Genomic DNA, 18,860 nt, shown 5'->3' with positions numbered 1-18,860 from the left:
CTAGAAAAAAAACCTAGGATGATAAGAAGAGGAAAAAAGACAGCCGACTCAGTCGAAGATTATTATTGTTTTTCTAGAGCAAAAGTGACCCGAGGCACTGATTCTGCCAGAGGGGGCAGAAACAGAGGTGCAGAGCAGCAGAGACAGGCTACACAAGACAGACCTCTGAACAGTCTCTGACAGCTGAGCACAAACAGACCATTTGCTAGTTAAACACAGTTTGCAGGGATGTGCTAATTCCAACTCCTCCAGTTCCCGTAAGCTTTGTAACACCAGGGAATGAACTGCATCTCATCACAAACTCCAATGCCCCCACCCCCCTCCTATGGTATACTAGCCCAGGATTTAACAGAGCTTGCTTTAGAGTGCATGGAAACGACCTGATTCAAAATCCACGAACAGCATGACTCACAGCCTGTGGCAGCGACACAAAATGAGCTCCGCTTTCTCTCAAACATCACAGTTTAAAGCCATGTTTAAGTGGCAACACATTCTCTTCCTTCTCTTTTTTTTTCCAGGACTGTTGCGTTTTCCCGCTAGATTTGCGGCATCACATTTTCACAATCTAATTTCAGCTGACATGAAGAGAAATTCTGATGTCACTGTTCTTATTATGAAGTGGCACAGAAGTGCCTTTAAAAGTAAGGATACAAAAATAAATTAATTTAGTCATAAAATGTCAGCATTTTGTAAAGAAACTGAACAAAACATTGTAAATTACCATGCAAGTGTTTTACTTCAGTTAATCTGTACACCATCTTGCTTTTTGTGAGGATCACCATTCAAATTACTTGCAGCATTACTTGCATCACCTTTGATAGGTCTTAGTGTGGATCTGATACTGTATTTAATCATCTCATGAAAGGTAAAAGACCAAATTACTGTACTGCATTACCAGTGAGTGAGGTAAGAAATTGCTGTTCGAGCTGTGGGGATTCAAGCATGAATCCTTAAGTTCATGAAAGATGATTTTTTACAGACAAATACTGCAACTGATACAATTAAGTAACAGACAGCTGAGATGGAGAGGAAAACAGTCTGTTCTGCTCAAGGCCAGAGTTGGTCATAACTCTGTGCTATTTATTCATTGGACTAAATTTCAGTACTTTTACTCTGATCTTTATTTTGCCTTCTTGTCCTGATTTGAGACAACAACCCACTTGAAGCGTTTTACAGCATTTTTCTAATCTGGGGCTATGAAGTCGCACAATGCACAGTCGAAAGAATCTGTTTTTCCAAAACACCATTCACTTGTAAAGCACTTCAAAAAGTAGCAGCAGGTCAAAAGAAAACAGTCAAAAGGCTAAACCTCACTCCACAGCACAAAGTCAATTGCATCCTGCACAACCCTACATTTACATTGAGAGGAAGGCTGTGCCGACTTAGATTGCTAGTTGAAAAACCAAGCTGGCATGAAGTCCTTTCATCTCCAGAAGTGGCTAAACGTCTGCCACTCACTGTGCCAGCAAAACAGCCCATGAGCTCCACACTATCCTCACAAAACAGTAGCACAATCTTATCCTATCATTATAATAATTTGCCAGCCTGACAGTTAACTTGGTATACTTAAAATGTCTAAAATTAACATTTTAAAAAAGCCCACAACTAGGGTGCTCAAAGAGGACTTGTCTGTTTGGGAAACTTAAAGCTCTACGGAAAAATTCACTTTGATGCAAGTTGTTTGCCCTCGCTACTTTAAGACAAAGTGTCTCTAAGTAACAGGGACTCGGCCACAATGCCAAAACTCATTTGCCATGTAAAGAGAGCCGTGGATGTTTTATTCCTTTTACTTTCTGAAGTTGACCTCAATAAACACCTTCAAATGTCAGTCACCCCAAAGGAGGAGTCGACTCATTATCATAAGAAACGGGACTTGTTTGTCTTTTCAACAGCTGAAACCTGTAAGTCACTGCAGAGATGGCAGCATCCACCCACAGGATTGTTTGTTACAAAGAGGGCAATTTAGAAACCCCCTGAAATGACCTCAGCTGCAATCAGTTCTGGACTTGGTCAGGAAACCTGTGACACATAAACAGAAATAGCACACAAATCCTCCTGATGCTAAAATTGACAGTGATTTAAAAATAATAGCAGAGGTCAATAAGAAAATATAACACTAATTTTTTCATATCATACTGTTTGTCTATGCAACCCGCACAGATAAGACATATCATCACTATTCACCTCTCTTCAAATGTCCATTGGAGCCTGCTTAAGAATGCAAGTAGATTTTGGATTAAAACAATAAAACTACCATGTGGATTATGTCTGAAGCGGGAAATGACACTTCCAAAACCCGATATTGGTACAGCTGACCCAGCAGGTCTTAAATGCCTTTCATGCCCCAGAGAGCTGGAGAGAGACGCTTGAGGTACACAGACTAAGCTCTGCTAAACCGTTTACTTCCCAAGACTAACTCTGTGTCTTGAGAGAATCATTTGCAAAACTGTACTTTTTCCCCGAATCAGCTGGATTCGAACCCTGGATATGGAAATAAATGAGATACCTGTTACTTCAGGAAGGATAACTACTGGGAACAAGTAATGGTTGATTCCATGCTGAAAAGAAAAACAACGTTTCGGCTGTGGAGCGGGCTTCCGGTGTCACTAAGTGTCATATGATGACTACTCCACTATTATATTTGGATCTCCAGAATGTATAGAGCATGCCGAGAGTGAAAGAAAGCATTTCAGGGTAGATCCAGGGGTATATTTTGGCGAAGTTAACGTGACTAGAGGGGAGTGCAGAAGTTGATAACTGAATCTAAAAACAAGAAATTACCATTCACTGCGTCCAACTGCCTACAGCATGACATTACAGGTTTTGAAGATCTCCCACCTTTGAGCTACACAGTGTCTCCTCAGACTGTGGTGAATCCTGAGGAGTCACTGTGGTAAACTCCTGTTACATCCTAATAGCAGGCTGAAAGATTAAGAGAAGTTATTACACAGCCAGCCTAAATAATTATTCTTCACTGGAGCAGGATAGACCAAAACTAACATGAACCAAGCCACAGATATGTGGGATTTAGAATCACTCTTTGAAATTAGAACTGTACCTGATAATTAAGTACCTTAGGAAGCTATGTATATATGTTTTAAACTTTAAATCCAAATTAAAGCTTCTGGCTTTCCAGGTTTTAACTTATAAAGACAAGAGGCTGCTCTTTATACAATGAGCATTTTGCACAAAAGTTGAATTCTTAATCTTCCCAAAGTATTTCGGAAGATGCACACCAGACAATAAGGCACAGTTCCTCTGGCCAAAGATTTGTTTCAAAAAGGTCACATCATACAAAATGCTTCCATCTGTATTACCTCATCATTAAAGTGTTTCACAGGCAATAAGAATTTAATTTCACTTTCACATGCAACATAGGAAAAACTTTGCCTTCTCAAGCATACCAGACCTGCCATTTCTATGTTTCAGGAGGACAAACATCTCTGGAAACAGCCACTGAGAATTATAACTATCCGATTACTAAATTCAGTGAATTGAACATTGACAATTATTTACACTAGCTGTCCTACTGCCACGTACAAAGGGGAATTCTGCATCAACCAATGGAATAAATGTAGAACAACAACATTATCCTAATAAAAAACAAACCTTAGTATAATAAAAATGTCACCTTCAAGCTCCAAAATATTTTGGAGATTTTGCTAGTTGAACAATTAACTAAAATCAAAATGAGCACTATTGCTGAAGCCCTATTGCTGAGCACAAAAATGAGCAATATTGTTGAAGAAGCAGGAGCTATGGATATTTAACCATGTAAATTTTCTAACATCAAGTCTTGCTTTCGCTAAAATGTCTTAAAAATATCGCTTTGTCAAAATAATTGAATATTCATGAAAACACTAGCAGCAGACATGCACTGGCAACAAACTTAAAAATATATAGACTATAAACATGGAAGTTAAGACTATGTATTAGAAATACTGAAATGTATATAAACATGGAAATGCATTGCTGGTAATAACTAAAGGCCAGCACTGCTTTCAACAACAGTCAAGTGCAAACTGGCCCTTATCAACTGCAAACTTTCACTTGGCAGGTAACCTTTATATCTAACAACATAAATACCATCTTGTGTGTGATGTGGGTGACAGAGAGAGTAGAACAGATTAGCATGCAGGAGGTTAATTACATAAACTTATGTTAGAAAAGAATTTTACACTCCCAACTTCCATCCATCACGTTGCAGATCCCTGTACCTGACACAGTGACCAGTGCTCTACAGATTTTCACAACTACTACAACACGAAAAATGCTGAGACAATCAAATTTGTACACCCCAAAAGTAACAGAACATCCTAAAAGAGGACCTTATTTTTTAAGTTTCAAACTAATTTAAAATAAAGTCATTTTTAAAGGTTTAAGGAAATTTTCATATTAGACAATGCTGAACTGAGCATGGACTCCTATGAAAAAGTTGTTTTTTTAATCCATGGTTTCCGAGCTAAGAAAAGCAGAGAGTTGTTGAAACCAAAGGAGCTGTTACTTATTAACTCCCATTCTCCTGCCCTTTCTAAAGCGGCAGCAAGTCCACAACAGTAAAGAGCTGAAGCAAATGGTGTACTTTTGCACAGACATTTCAGTATGAAGCTGTTCTGACAACCTGTTCAGTTCACCCCCTAGGCGTGAGCCCTGTTTTAGGAGATGCATTGACCCACAAGGAGAGCAGAGCTATCTCATCGACTCATCAGCGCACTCGACTAATGCCCTGAGAGTCTTTCGTGGGATTTCTGAGCACAGAGCTGAAAGCAGTGATGTCAGGGATTAGAGCTGCTATGATGTCACCCTGCGAGACATTTCAATTTTATGTTGCTGTTTTTCTCTGCAAGATCCGGATCAGCTTCCTGGGGATTTGGCTTTCATGGCAGAAATCAGCAGTCTGGATCTCAAGCTAATGCATGTTAAATCTGCTTCAGTTATAGAGCATGCTGGGGATTGTGTTTTAATCATCAAGGATCAATATTCAGCTCGCAGGCACATGGTCCTCATCTTGATTAGATTTTTTTTTTTACTTCCTTTAGTGGTTATTGCAAAAAGGACCATACAGTACCTTTATAAAGTCTCAGAGTGATAAAGCCAGAGTTATTATAGTGCAGCACAGTGAAATCACAGCAATGGCTAGTCAAATCATCAAGGGCCTTGTTTACGTCTGATGCAAGCTGTGGAGAAGAAGGTAAAGAAAAGCACCTGCTAAGCAGAAAGTTCTAAAGTTATTTTGTAGAATGTAACTCGGGAATCTTTGTGTTGAAGTTTCTAGTGGTCAAGAAGCTCAGAAGGTACAGAGGTACCTTTCTGGAGCACATCCAGCTGAGTAGCACTAGAATCAGGCGGATCCTGGTTTCCTACAGAAAGGTTTGGTTTCCAGTTAGGGCTCTGGACTCTGAACTAGAAGGTTGTGGGTTCAAATCCTGTGCAGGGGGGCTCTAGAGTACTCCTCTCTGATACCTTCAGTGAAATGTCCAACTCTACAAATGGAAGCTGTTTTGGATAAAAACATCAGCCAAATAAATGAATAATAACAGCAGTCTTCAGATTTGTAAACATTTAATTCCATGTTGAAAAGTCAAAAGACAGAAGTGAAAAAACAATGTTTTGGTTGTTGAGATAAACTTTTATTTATTAGGTAAAGTGTTTTCAAAGAGTTTAGAAATTGCAAGCCCTCTGTTTAGGTGATCAAAGAAACAACAACAACCACCACAGAAGGATTAAAGATTATAACTTTTAAAAATATTGCTGAAGTCTCTCTGAAATCCAAACCCTTATCTACAACTTTGACTCAATATGAACTAAAAAAAACAAAACTGATGTTCAGGTAACAAGAATATTATTAAATTGTGAGATATTTTCCTTAATAACTAAGATTGAAAGTTTCTGTAAAAAGGACAAATTTGAAAACAAAATTATGATGCTAGATCTTTGCCAAAACTATACTGGTTTGTGTGCCACAAGTAATAATAATTAATAATTGCTTACACTTATATAGCGCTTTTCTGGACACTCCACTCAAAGCGCTTTACAGGTAATGGGGACTCCCCTCCACCACCACCAATGTGCAGCATCCACCTGGATGATGCGACGGCAGCCATAGTGCGCCAGAACGCTCACCACACATTAGCTATCAGTGGGGAGGAGAGCAGAGTAATGAAGCCAATTCATAGAGGGGGATTGTTAGGAGGCCATGATTGATAAAGGCCGATGGGAAATTTGGCCAGGACGCCGGGGTTACACCCCTACTATTTTCGAGAAACGCCCTGGGATTTTTAATGACCACAGAGAGTCAGGACCTCAGTTTTACGTCTCATCCGAAGGACAGCGCCTGTTTACAGTATAGTGTCCCCGTCACTATACTGGGGCATTAGGACCCACATGAGCCGCAGGGTGAGCGCCCCCTGCTGGCCCCACTAACACCTCTTCCAGCAGCAACCTTTGTTTTTCCCAGGAGGTCTCTCATCCAGGTACTGACCAGGCTCACACCTGCTGAGCTTCAGTGGGTTGCCAGGTGTGAGTTGCAGGGTGATATGGCTGCTGGCCATATCACCAGCAACCCATATCAAGTAAAAAAAAACAGTATTCTCAGATTATTACAAAGTTGACTAAGATTTAGTTAGAAAGTAAGTGAAGACCAGACAGATAAGTCTGGACAAGTGAATCAAACGTCAGTCTATGTATTTATCCAACAAAAGACTGAACTCTTTCTCCAAGCTACAATCCAATTTTTCAATACTAGCTCTACACCAATCTTCTGAAGGACTGTTTGTCACAATGCACAATGATGCACAGTTCCATTACTGTAGTCTGAAGCAACCTGGCAGAGGCTAGCACTATCTACTGCACCACACACTGCACTTAATCAACAACCTCCAGGGGCTGTGAGGATTGGAAGCCCAGTCTGGTGATCAATGCACCAACACAGCAAACACTTTGCATTGTTTAATGTAAAGAAAACAACAGCCATCACCTGGTTCATGTCACATGCCACATCAGTCTAAGAAATGTAGTCACCACTTAAAAATATACTATGATCTTCTTCTCTCAACCACCCTTTCAAAATGATCATTTTGAACAGAACCTGAGAAACCCAACTAATGGTGAGAAAACGTCCTAAACTTTTCTCTTCTCCTTCCCTATTTCAGTATCTTTCTAACGCATTCAGAAACTCCGGCCAAACACCTTTTTATACTGTATGCATACTGTTATACCACCCTACAAAAAGATAACTGTCCCACATATCCCATGCAATAAATATGAACATTACGTCTAATTGTAATGCCCCATATGACGTACAAAAGATGGATGTTGGTGCAGCTGGGTGATGCGGTGGCTCTGTGGCTAGGGATCTGCATCCTGCAGCCGGCAGTGGAATCCTACTCCGTTGGGCCCCTGAGAAAGGCCCTTAACCCCAATGACTCCAGGGCCACCGTATAAATGGCTGACCCTGCGCTCTGACCCCAAGCTTCTCTCCCTGTCTGTTTGTCTCATGGAGAGCAAGTTGGGGTATGAGAAAAGACAAATTCCTAATACAAGAAATTGTATATGGCCAATAAAGTGATCTTATCTGATGTCTGCAACATTGTGGCTGTCACAGTTCCCTGATCAGTCAGTCCATCAGGGCAGCTTAAGTTTATTATTCCTTGCTGTGTACCATCATAGTCCTTAAAATGTCAACAGAAAAATAGGCAGGACAAACACATTCAACATGCACCTGGTGAGAAACAAAATAACGAGCAAGTACAAACTATACTCCTTTAAATCTGTTTCTTTCATCTCAATTACAAATGCTGTCTCTTAACAGTTGTATTGTTAGACCTGCTGGTAATGAAATTCCTGTCAATGAGTCTCCCACCTTTCTGAGGAAGCAGAGTACAGTAATAACAGGCTTTCTGTAAACTGCCCACAGTTATTATCAGTGTCAGAACCAGCCTGCAGCAAATATAGCTCAAGACATTCCACAGCACTGAGGTGTAAACATCTTCAGCACCAGCTCTCAGAAAGCAGTGAAGAAAAAACACTGATTCACACACACTTGTAACTAAAAATATTAAGGAAGCATCAATGTACTTGCTCAAAACTCATGGGCAGGAAATTATAGTGTGCTATTGTTTGAGCTACTACAATAACACGATTACAACTTCCATTTAATATATGCTTTATCAGAGACAAAGATGTAGCTGTGTGTGTTTGTCAATAACTGAAATTGTTATTACAGTGTCATAACATCCAGGCTTCAGTCTTCGGTTGCTCTTCGGCACTCTGACAATCTGTCCAGCCAAGGAAAAGTCTCTAAAGAATCCTACAAGTAAAGGAACACTATTTTGGCGAGGTGGTTACTGACCTTAACTTGGATTGTTGACCTACTCAGTAAATAAACAGAACAAAATAATAGAACTAGGTGAGCTTGGTAAATATATTTAAATGACACCATACTGCATGATGTTAAATTAGTACAGTGCAATTAAATGTTGAAGGAAAGGAAAATACTTTGTATTAAGGAAAAAGAACAAATCTTATTGTGAATAGTGACCTGTACACCTGATACAGAGGCTAAACCATTGTCCCAGGAGCTGATAAAGAAATCTTGTACTGTGACTATACAAGAATTGCAGATCAATCACTTGATTGATATTGGACGTACTGTAGCTGCTTTATCTGGGTAAAAAACGCAACGAAGGCAATCACTATATTCTCAAAAGGGCGGACTGACTAAATTAATTTTAGAAAATGTCATGGATCAGACCCAAAGCACACAGCTATTTAACATGCAAATTAGATAATGTAATATACATTCCTGCGATAATTTAAAAACAGAATTTAATCTTAATGGCACTACGAACCAATTAGGCTACTTTAAAGCAGGTTCTAAGCAAACAAGACAAAAATATCGAACAGGCACCTGTATGTATATTTTTAAATGGCTATCTATATTTTTATGTTTTTAAATATTATGAATGATTTGGTCTAAAAACAAACATATAATCCCATTTTAAAAGTAACATACCTATTTATATTACAGGATTAAAAGTAGTAAACGTAAAAACCAACAGATAAGAATAGAAGAAAGTTTTGTTCAGGTAGAGAGTTACATGGAGACATGAACAACACGAGTCTCATTTTCACAACTTTGTAAAACAAAGTGTTGGCAAATTGTAATTCGTGTACTCCCCGAACACAGGAGAATTAATGGTCATTTACAGGCTTCTAACAATGAGCAGGTGAATCAGAAAAATGTACCATCTCAAGTACATAAAATTGCTTACTGTTCCCTTTAAAATCGTCCAGATTTGCGAATTAGCTAAATTCACCACTAGAAATCTGAACGGGGATTTGGCTCGATCAGCACTCATCTCAAAACTCGACGTCTATAGTTTCATTGGATTTGCTGCAAAGGCAGAGTTCAAAATGTAATCCCAGTCCCCCAGCCTCTCACGTACGAGTACAAACCACGACACTCCGTGCACCTCCCCAGCATACAGTAACAAAACTTTTAGGATCCGCATTCTGCTATGCAACAGTATGAAACCTCAGCAGTTTATGAGAACAATTGAATTACCTTGTGGTTGTTTTTTATCCGCCGGATTGTCACATCAACACCTTCATGCAATCACATCACTGTACCCCTAGTCCCTTCGCCAGCTGGGACTCGCTCTGCTGTGTGAGTGTCGCTCACCAGCGTGTAGACTTCAGAGCAAGGTACCGCAGCGCCGCTGTCCTCATTCACCAGAATCATCCCCGATCCTTAAAAGGGGGAGATGTGGTATCAAGTTACTCTCAAAGCCAACCCCTCACTTTGTATAAACACCACAGGAAGTTGCATCATAGCTCAGGTTTATTCAGTATTTACTACAGTGAGATGTTTTGCACTTGTACACCCCACTTACACATATACCACCTTAATAAAAACTAAAACAAACCCATAAATGACGTTACCGCTGAGTATACAGTACCAAACTGCGTCTCCCAAAACGTTCAGTAATCTATTGTTTAAACCAGGGAATGAACGGTGATGCGTTTCCATCATGTTAAGTTTCTTGCGAATCCCCACTCACCTCACACGGAATTTGTATTTTCGTCTCCACGAGTTGATTGATTTTTATCCTCATTGCTAAATATTTTATCTTCCCGTTAAGATCTGTATCGCAGCCACTTAGCAGAAAGGTCTTAAATTTCTGTGAAGTCCGTTATAATGTACCGCACTTGCCACTAATACAGATGGTAAATCTGGGGTTAACATAAAACTGTTTTGGGAAATACATTTAATGTAACATATACATACCCACAAGTATCACAGAGGCACTAATTAAAGGAAATTAAAAAAGAAAAAAAGATCTTTGTAGAAGAAATTTCTAAAAATGGTTGAATATTAATGTATGTTTTTTAAAACCTTATAAACCTTATAAATGAGCTAGCAATACTTTTGCTATACATAGATCAGTGACAGAAAAGCACTCAGTGGGACTTTGGGTGAAACATTTCCTGATCTCCCACAATCAGAGCACTGATGGGTCTCTCCTACACTGCAAGGCATCTGATTGATGGTCATGTCTGCCATACATGACATTTGATTGCTGTCTTTCAAAACACCGATTTTGTACGGAACAGCCTACTTTATCTCCTGAAAACCACAGGCTTAGGATCCAGTAAACCAATACCAGGACTTGTATAGTCTCTAAATCTGTGACATAGAAGAAACAAATGCGTTACGCACTTATTGAATATTTAAGTATACTGTATTATTAAGTATTACGTTTTGGTTTAACCCGCTTGTCTGAGGGCCAGCCCCCCGGCCAGAGGACGAGGAGGCTGGGACCCCCATGCAGAATGAGTAGTGAACCAAGGGACAGCGGCACCAGTAGAGACAGAGTAGAGGCGGAATGTTGGAGGCAAAATTTTATTTTTTTTTGCGTGAGACTCTGTATGTATATATAGCAAATATCAGAAATGCTTATGATTGAAACAGCAGGGTGAAAGTGTCTCACTTGTCCTCATCCCTCCTGAACTGCAGGAAAGGACTTCCATTTTGTGAAAACAGGTGCCTTTTTCAGCAGGTAGTGTAACAAGCAGGACAAACTGCTCGGTTTATAGAACGACCAGTACAGCGTTCAATCAAATCTTCTAGATTTACGGACAACTGCAGACATGAACCCTATTAATATGTGCCTTCATGCTGTTAGCATCCATCCACTTTCTAAGCTGCTTTATTCGACAGATTGATACACAGGAAGCCGGGGCCAAACTTGGCTGGTAAAGGGCATTAAGAAGTCTGGACACTCTGGATGTGACGCGCCAGTCCTTTGCAGGGCACATACAGACACAAACATGCATTCAGACCAGGGCCAATTTTACAGCAGTCACTTAACCTACCAGTCTGTCTTTGGACTGTGGGAGGAAACTGGAGCACCAGGAGGAAACCGACGTGAACACAGGAAGAACATACAAACTCAACACAGATAGCATCCCAGGCACTAATCCCATGGCACCAGCCCTGCGAGGCAGCAACTCTTAACAACTGTGTCATTGAGCTACTCCACGCTTTTAACATTTAGAATGTATGCATTCTCAGTGATTGTTGAGCAGAAAGGCCTTTGATTTTTTATCCAAGGTCGTTTCTGACCAAAGCCCAAATGTGGTAGCTGAATCAATAAGTGAAACCAAATCTTTGTCTTAAACGTGGCCATATAATCTAGGATTAGACTGGTGATCAAGTAGAGCAGAGATCAAACAGCTGCAGATTAATTGTGCTCCAAATACATATTTTATGTGCATTTTGTACTTTCTATTTGCTTATATACTGTATACATGTCTGGGTTTGATCAACTGTACTGAGAGATGATGAGAGATTTATAACTGTGTGCCCAATTTAAATGCACAACTGTTATGCACAGTTTGACTTGTTCTCTCCTGCCTCCTGTAGTCTGTCAGAATGTTACACTTGTTACACTTAGTGTGGCACTATATAATCTTTTTTAGGGGCCATTTTATTTCCATTGTATGAGAATATTAATTGCACAGATCATATGTGCATCAGTTCCTAAAAAATGGAACCCTTTGTTTATTTTTTCTTGGAGAGCTGAAGATGGAACTACAGGAAAAAAGTGTGTGATACCAAAAGACTCTACAATCACACCATAATTGACTGAGCCACAACCAAAACATTTGAACTGTTTTACTGCCCCCTGCTCCTGAAATCAGAGATCTTACAACTACAGTTTACAGGGTGTACCCAAAATCAAACCCAAGACTCTAAAGCTGTGAGGCAGTCGTGGTAACTACCCTACAACTGATTCCTGAACTGTATGCTGCAATTGCACAGTTACGCGTTTCTGTTTTTTAACTTGTTGGGATTTGCCATTTTTAAACTTTAGTCGTTTGTAGCAGCTTGAAGAAGTGAATACTTTTAAACGGCACAAACATCATCTGGAACTTTTTATGGTATTTGTGTATTTATGCTACAATCTTCATGGTGTGTAAATAAATACATAAAAAGGTTTTTATGGCTTTTATGCCATAACTGAAAAAGAACACAGAAGTTTTATGGCTTGCAAACATTTAATTAAAAACGAAGCCTTTTTTTCTGGTGTGACAATTCCCTGACAATTTTATGACTCTGCTCTACTGTGTACAGCTCAAGCGGTCAGTTGAGTTCCTACCACACCCTCTGCAGAGACAATTTTAAAAGCCTGTACACCAGCCAGCAGACGTCTGGGGTTCTGCGCCTGGGCTTTCTGCAAGACGTTCCAAAGACTAATGGTCTGAGAGACAGTTAAGAAGCAAAACACGCATTTGCTGTTTTCCCCTTGTAAACTTTCTCCACAGAAAAGGGGACCTTTAAAATGCCTTTAAAATTCTCTCCCATGACTTACCATTACTGGAATATATATATTTTTTAAATATATAAATGTAAAAAATTGCTCCTCCCTATATTAAAGGAGTTTACAACAGATTAATCTGATCTCACCCACTTCCTCTCTTCTACATTCATATATCTATCTCACCTTCTGGACACACTCCTCCAACCACCCCATCTTCACCCTTGCAGCAGCTCCCTGACTCATTCCTCGCAAAAGTGTGTGAGTGTGTGTGTGGGGGGGGGGGGGTCCTTCACCATCTGCAGGACAAATAGATTGAGAATGGTTGTATGAATGGGTTTGTTCCACACACCAGCTTCGTTGTCTTAAAAGCAATAGAAGATCTTAATCTCTCCGACATAAGAGGCAGAAAATGTGTTTTGCTTTTGTTTTGGGACTCCCCTTACATTCCCTCCCATATTTGTTAGGATGGGCTTTCCTCTGTGAAGCCTAGCAGATTCTTCTCTCCAAGTTCTTCCTGGCTCAGTTTTTTACAACACGCTACAGTTTTTAATACTGACCTTGAACTCAAAGCTTGTGGTGTGAGCTGTTTGCTGAAGTTGCGTTTCTGCCTCAAACTTCGGAGTTGGTTTGAGCTCATGTAAGGTAAGCAGGGACTGTTGAGGAATGAGTCAGTGCTCTCAGTCAAAACAGTCTGTAAGGTCAGAGTGCTGTTTACAATCTGTGTGCGCTGTTGCCGTACCTGCTTGCTTGAAAATACCCTTTCTTTAACAGCTTTCTGATACCCTCTACAGGAACATTTCCTCAATGGGATATCATAGCCGAATTGAATATAGTAAGGCCTCAGGTATAACATTGTGTAGACACTTGGTCATCATGTTCTAGAATAGATTTTGCTGCTCTGGGTTCAGTCTAGAGAAGAGGAGTCAAATATATTCTGGGACTTAAGGGGCATCTTTACACTCACAGACCAAAGCAACTGAACCTTTTTAGAGCAGAACAGAGAGGACTAGGAAGAAATCCCATAACAAAGTATTCTGAAGTATTCAAAATCCTCAAAGGCACTGACAAAGACATTCCAGAAAATTTATTCAGAATGAACAGTGAAATACTAGGGCACCAGTGAATGTTATGTGAAAATGCATTTCAAGTGAGAGCAGCAGGCAGCTTTTTACCCAAAAGGTTGTAAGAGTCTGTTAACCCAGTCATGTTGTTTTAGGCTGGATGGCTGAAAAATGGCTGGATGAGGACTTTAGATCAAGTAACTACAACTATCAAATAGGTTAGACAGGCCGAATGGCCTCCTCTTAGCTGTTACCATTATTATACCTTTTTTATGCCTTAACTTTCCATGGTTTGGTTGTTTACTCATGGTACAGCTCAATCCTAGTTCAGTGCTTTCTCAAATAACTTTGCTGTCCTCATTGATGGATTAAGAATTTCTCTCACATGTTATTTCTATAATTAAATATTAAAAATTTCCTTTGATTTCCTGTCAACCAATCTACAGTATCAGATATCCTTTAGTGCCATTGTTGACACAAAGCCACCACATTCAACATAAAACAAGGTGTTTTGGTCAGACAAGTTGCTATAAAAACTCCACTCTGAAGTAAGTCTCCCAAGAGCTGAAAAGTAAATTTTATATGAATCTCAACTAGGCAAATAACCTGCTGCCACATTTTAGAAAATAAATTTGGTTGTTTACATCTGTAACATTTTTATTTTGTAAAAAAACAAAGGCTGTTAATTTATTTTTCAAAAAACAACAATTCAATACAGACGTGTCTTTATTAGGGTAACACAGCTGTTGTACTTGCTGTTATGTAATAAGAAAAAGAATCTTGACATTTGTGATAAAAGTTTCAACTTTCATTTTCATTACTAAGCAAGAAATGAGGGAGATGAAAAAAGGTTTCTAGGTTCAGCTTTAGGGCCAAAGTGTGCTGAGTTTAACATATGTACTCCTAATTTTCCAATCTTTTATGAATGGCTGAAGGGTTCTAGATATATTTTAAGGCTTAAGGATACACATAATTATTAAACATAAACCAACTCTGAAAACAATATTGTGGCTCAATTTCTCTCCCGTATAAAATCTCACTTCACACAAGCTCTCATTTCTCAAAGTCTCGTGAATGACACTCGCACACTCAGTAGTAGTCCTGCAGATAACTTTCTCCTCAGTTTTTCTTCTCAAATTTGCTTGCTGTTCCTTATCTTTAAAACAGATGTCCCAGGTCCAAGTGGAATCTGCCAGCACTGCTCTGCAGTAACAGCCTGAGTGTGTGGCTGACTCCAAGCATAGTGACTCAAACCCCCTCTGCATTTTGGCTGCTAAACACGGCGATCAACGGATTTTAAAATTTGGGTACAATATGCCTTTTTCTAATGTCCTATGAGGATTTTATTACCTTTGGCCAGTCAGGCTGGAACCACGTAGCAGCCAATTAAAATTTTACACACAGGAGTTTCTCTAGAACAATAGGAGAAATGCCCAAGGAAGAAAAAATTAGAGGAAGAACATACATCTTATCAAACTTTTTTTGTTACAAATAACACAACAATATTGCTTCTGCTTATCAAACATCAGTACTGCTCCTTTACTTGCCAGAGTTCTCAGTTCCTCTACACCATTCCTTTGAAAAAGGATCACAGCTATCAGTTAGTGTTTATTCATATTTAGTGTTTTCTCACCTAGGGGGGTTTGGGTTACCATTCAGCTGGGGTCAGTATATGTTGTAAATTTCAGGCAGCATATTTGTCTGAAATTTACCTTCCACTGCATATCCATCTAAATGTGAACATCTACTGTAGTTCACAGACCCAACACAGGATTGAAGGCGGCTCTGGAACATTTTGTCAACTTCATATGACACATGACAGCTTTCTAAATCATGAAAGACCATTAACTTTACACAAAGAAGTTTCATTCAGACAAACATCACGGAGAATTTGAACTGATGCAGTGATAACTGAAACAAGGCCAGCATGGTGACAGCCCTGGGGTATTATCTGCATGGAGTTTGTATGCTCTCTCTGCTTTTATGTCAGTTTCCTCCAGGTACTCCAGTTTTCCTTCCACAGTCCAAAGACATACTGGTAGGTTCATTGGCTTCTGGGAAAATTGGCCCTGGTAAGTGTGAGGAACCTGTTGTGACATCTAGGAGCGTTAAGAATTCACTGGCTGAAAAAAAAAGGCAGCTGAGTTAAGCTGCGCAGTACTGAGACAGGAGGGAGCGGGAAATGAGCATTCTGGGATTGAGCCAAGTAGCCACGCACACAGGCAGATGTGGCTACATGTAGTTAGAGAACCAGAGTGTGGTTCAGGCAGTGCAGCAAAGCACAAGGGAATGTCCTGGAGACAGGCCGAGGTTCAATCCAAGTTCCCGAATCAGGGCTTGGACTCTGGCTTTGAACACAGTCAGGAGACAAAGGAGGTCAAAAAACAGCTAACAAGGCAAAGCAAGCGAAACGAAATGAAACTCAAAGACAGATGTGGTCGTTAAGCAACTTCAGGTGCTCCGAGTCTCCAGGTGATTAGATTCCGCTACAGTCGGCAAAGGGAGACAGGTTGTCGATGACATCACCAGCTACTGTGACACAGCTAGCTCCCCTCGCAGAGCAGCAGCATGGGTGATGTTTGTGCGTGCCCTGCGAGGGACTGGTGTCCCGTCCAGCGTGTATCCTGCCTTGCACCTGTTGTTTGCCAGCATAGGTACCATTGACCTTGTACTGGATAAATCAGTTAGAAAATAAATGGATGGATAACTGAAACAACAGAATTTTGGGGCTAATATAGTTCTACGGATGGTATTGAGAGAATACCATGTTCATGGCAACTCCAGTGTTGCAAGAGAAGCATTTCAATGTGACTTGGGAACTTATGGGGGAATTTACCTCCTTTTCTAAGGCCTAAAGTGTTCACAGTTAAACAGAATTTATAACAAAAAAGTAAGAATAAGTGGAAGGAATAGAGAAGGTAAACACAAGAAGAAGGGCTTCACCCAGAAGTGAAGGAAAGGACTGAAACTCACGTGACACATTGTCACGACATAAAATCAACAGTTGTTCGCTACTCTTATAGTAATTCTCCATTTGCGTAGCACCATCACCTAACTGGGTTTGGGGAATGTTTTGAGGCCTTCATGTGTTAGATATGGACACTTATTACTTATAGAGGTTAGAAAACAATTCTTCAAACTTCAGTTTCTGAACTTCCTGATAGAAAACTGTGTCCTCTGTGGAAAAAATAGAAGAGACATCAGATGAAAAAGCAAAAGAAGAGAGTATTGTGTAAGATTTTATGTCAATAAATTTAGGTGACATTTAAGACAAATTTATCAAAGGCAGTGTCTTAGCTATTCTTTAATTTCTTTCACTGTTCTGCACTCTGGTGCTGTAACACTAGTCTAATTATGAGATAGAATGTAAATTACAGAACAATTCCCACAATCTTTCCTTTTTTTAAGTACATAAACTATTTGGCAAAAGACTTTTGGTTGTCAGCCTGCCACACCCTAGTTACAGTCTCTGCTAGTTCGAAGTTCCGCCTCTACTCCTCTTATTAAATAACACTCTGTCTAGAGCAGAGGCTCCTAGGAAGAGCTGTCCAAGATGGCCAAATATCCTGGTTTCCAAGAAGGCTGTAAGACAACACTCCCTCAGTCACCTAGTATAATCTGAAGATCATTTGAGTTCTTCTCAAGAATTCATCAAAAAAGATGAATATTTATCAGCCTTCCCCTTGAAGTTTGATTGATTGATTGTACTTCAGAACAGCAGCTTTTATGCTATGAGAGGTCCTCTAAAATATTATTGACTCTCCCTTTTCAACATCCCCAGCATCAGTGGCTCAGAAGCTTCAATGTGTCAAGCGTTTTGTGGGAAGGTCGAACAAATCCACCCAAACTCAGGAGAGAACCCCAAATTTCCTGAACTGGTAACAGTATCAAACTGTGATTCACTTTCCTGGCCTGCATGGGATGGAACAGAGCCATTCTAGAACATGCACCCCTAAATTGATCTCAGGTTGATCTTTAAAGACTCCATGTACAAATCTACAGTGCCCAGGGATAATACACAGGGATATTGGTACTAGCACCTTATGTACATCTACATACTGTATTACAGTATGTAAAACGTGCAAATGTGGCAATGATGTTATCTACATCAGGGAGATTCTATAATTGTGTCCTTCCAATGTAGGTTTCAGACAGAAATTCTAACTATTGTAACCTAGGGGATCTGGCACACTGCTGGTTCAGGATCACTGAGCAATGGTTGTGAAACAATGCTGAGTAAATATCATTGACCCAGATGACTAACAGTGTTAGTTTATCATGGCAACTGTAAACTGTAGGCAAATACAGGCTAAACATCCAGAAGTTAGTTTTGAGGGCACTACAACCCCATAATATAAAATACCCAATGTCCCCAATGGCATGTACATGATACTTGCGTCCACACATACATGAAGTTTGTTTCATTCTGTTGAATAATGTTGCATAAAGATTAGGATGAACTGAAAATAATATTCAATATATTCCCTTTTCTGTTTCATAGGTAAACGTGTGGATGGTGTGGTGGTGCAGTGGTCAGCAGTGCTGGGGCCTGGAGTCCAGCCCTGGTGGATCTGTGTGGAGTTTGTATGTTCTCCCCATGTTTCTTTGCTTCCTCTGGGTGCTTTAGTTTCCTCCCCAAAATCCAATCCAATCCAAAATGTTGCTTGCCAAGATTTCAAAATTCCTTCAACCCTGAATTGGATTAAGCCAATAGAAAATGCACTGATGGATGGATAGTACAATACAATAATCTGAATTTTTTATAAAACTTAGAATAGATCACATGGCTATTCAGCACATCTCAGATTTTAACAACATATTTTATGTCGGCTAAAATAAGCGTATGGTATAGTACTTTTCTAAAGTAAGTTTCACCATGTTTTCAGTCGTATGTATGATGCCTGGCGGAAACAGGCTTCCATACCCATCCAGTCGGTTCCACCAGCTCTTCACAAAGAGAAAGTCTAGGATTTCT

The 18,860-nt window shown here is 39.9% G+C and overlaps 1 protein-coding gene across 4 annotated transcripts in view; it reads right to left on the bottom strand.

The window, feature by feature from the left end:
• The window catches only part of plekhh1 (pleckstrin homology, MyTH4 and FERM domain containing H1), a 70,478-nt gene extending 60,302 nt beyond the window's left edge, over nt 1-10,176 (bottom strand). For 2 of the 4 annotated variants that reach the window (XM_088648785.1, XM_088648787.1), the window contains exons 1-2: nt 10,062-10,176; nt 9,566-9,750 (exon numbers count right to left, since the gene is read on the bottom strand). The gene's annotated coding sequence lies outside the window, so the exon portion shown is untranslated. Of the gene's footprint in view, nt 1-9,565; nt 9,781-10,061 lie in introns of those variants that run through there. The other 2 variants (XM_088648788.1, XM_088648786.1) reach the window with 2 other exon arrangements.
• Between the last annotated feature and the right edge of the window lie 8,684 nt (nt 10,177-18,860).

The sequence above is a fragment of the Lepisosteus platostomus genome, chromosome 10 (genome assembly GCF_059453375.1).
Source record: "Lepisosteus platostomus isolate fLepPlt1 chromosome 10, fLepPlt1.hap1, whole genome shotgun sequence".
Taxonomy (NCBI): Eukaryota; Metazoa; Chordata; class Actinopteri; order Semionotiformes; family Lepisosteidae; genus Lepisosteus; species Lepisosteus platostomus.
The sequence above is the reverse complement of the archived record's forward strand: the minus strand, read 5'-3'. Positions and strand labels throughout refer to the sequence as shown.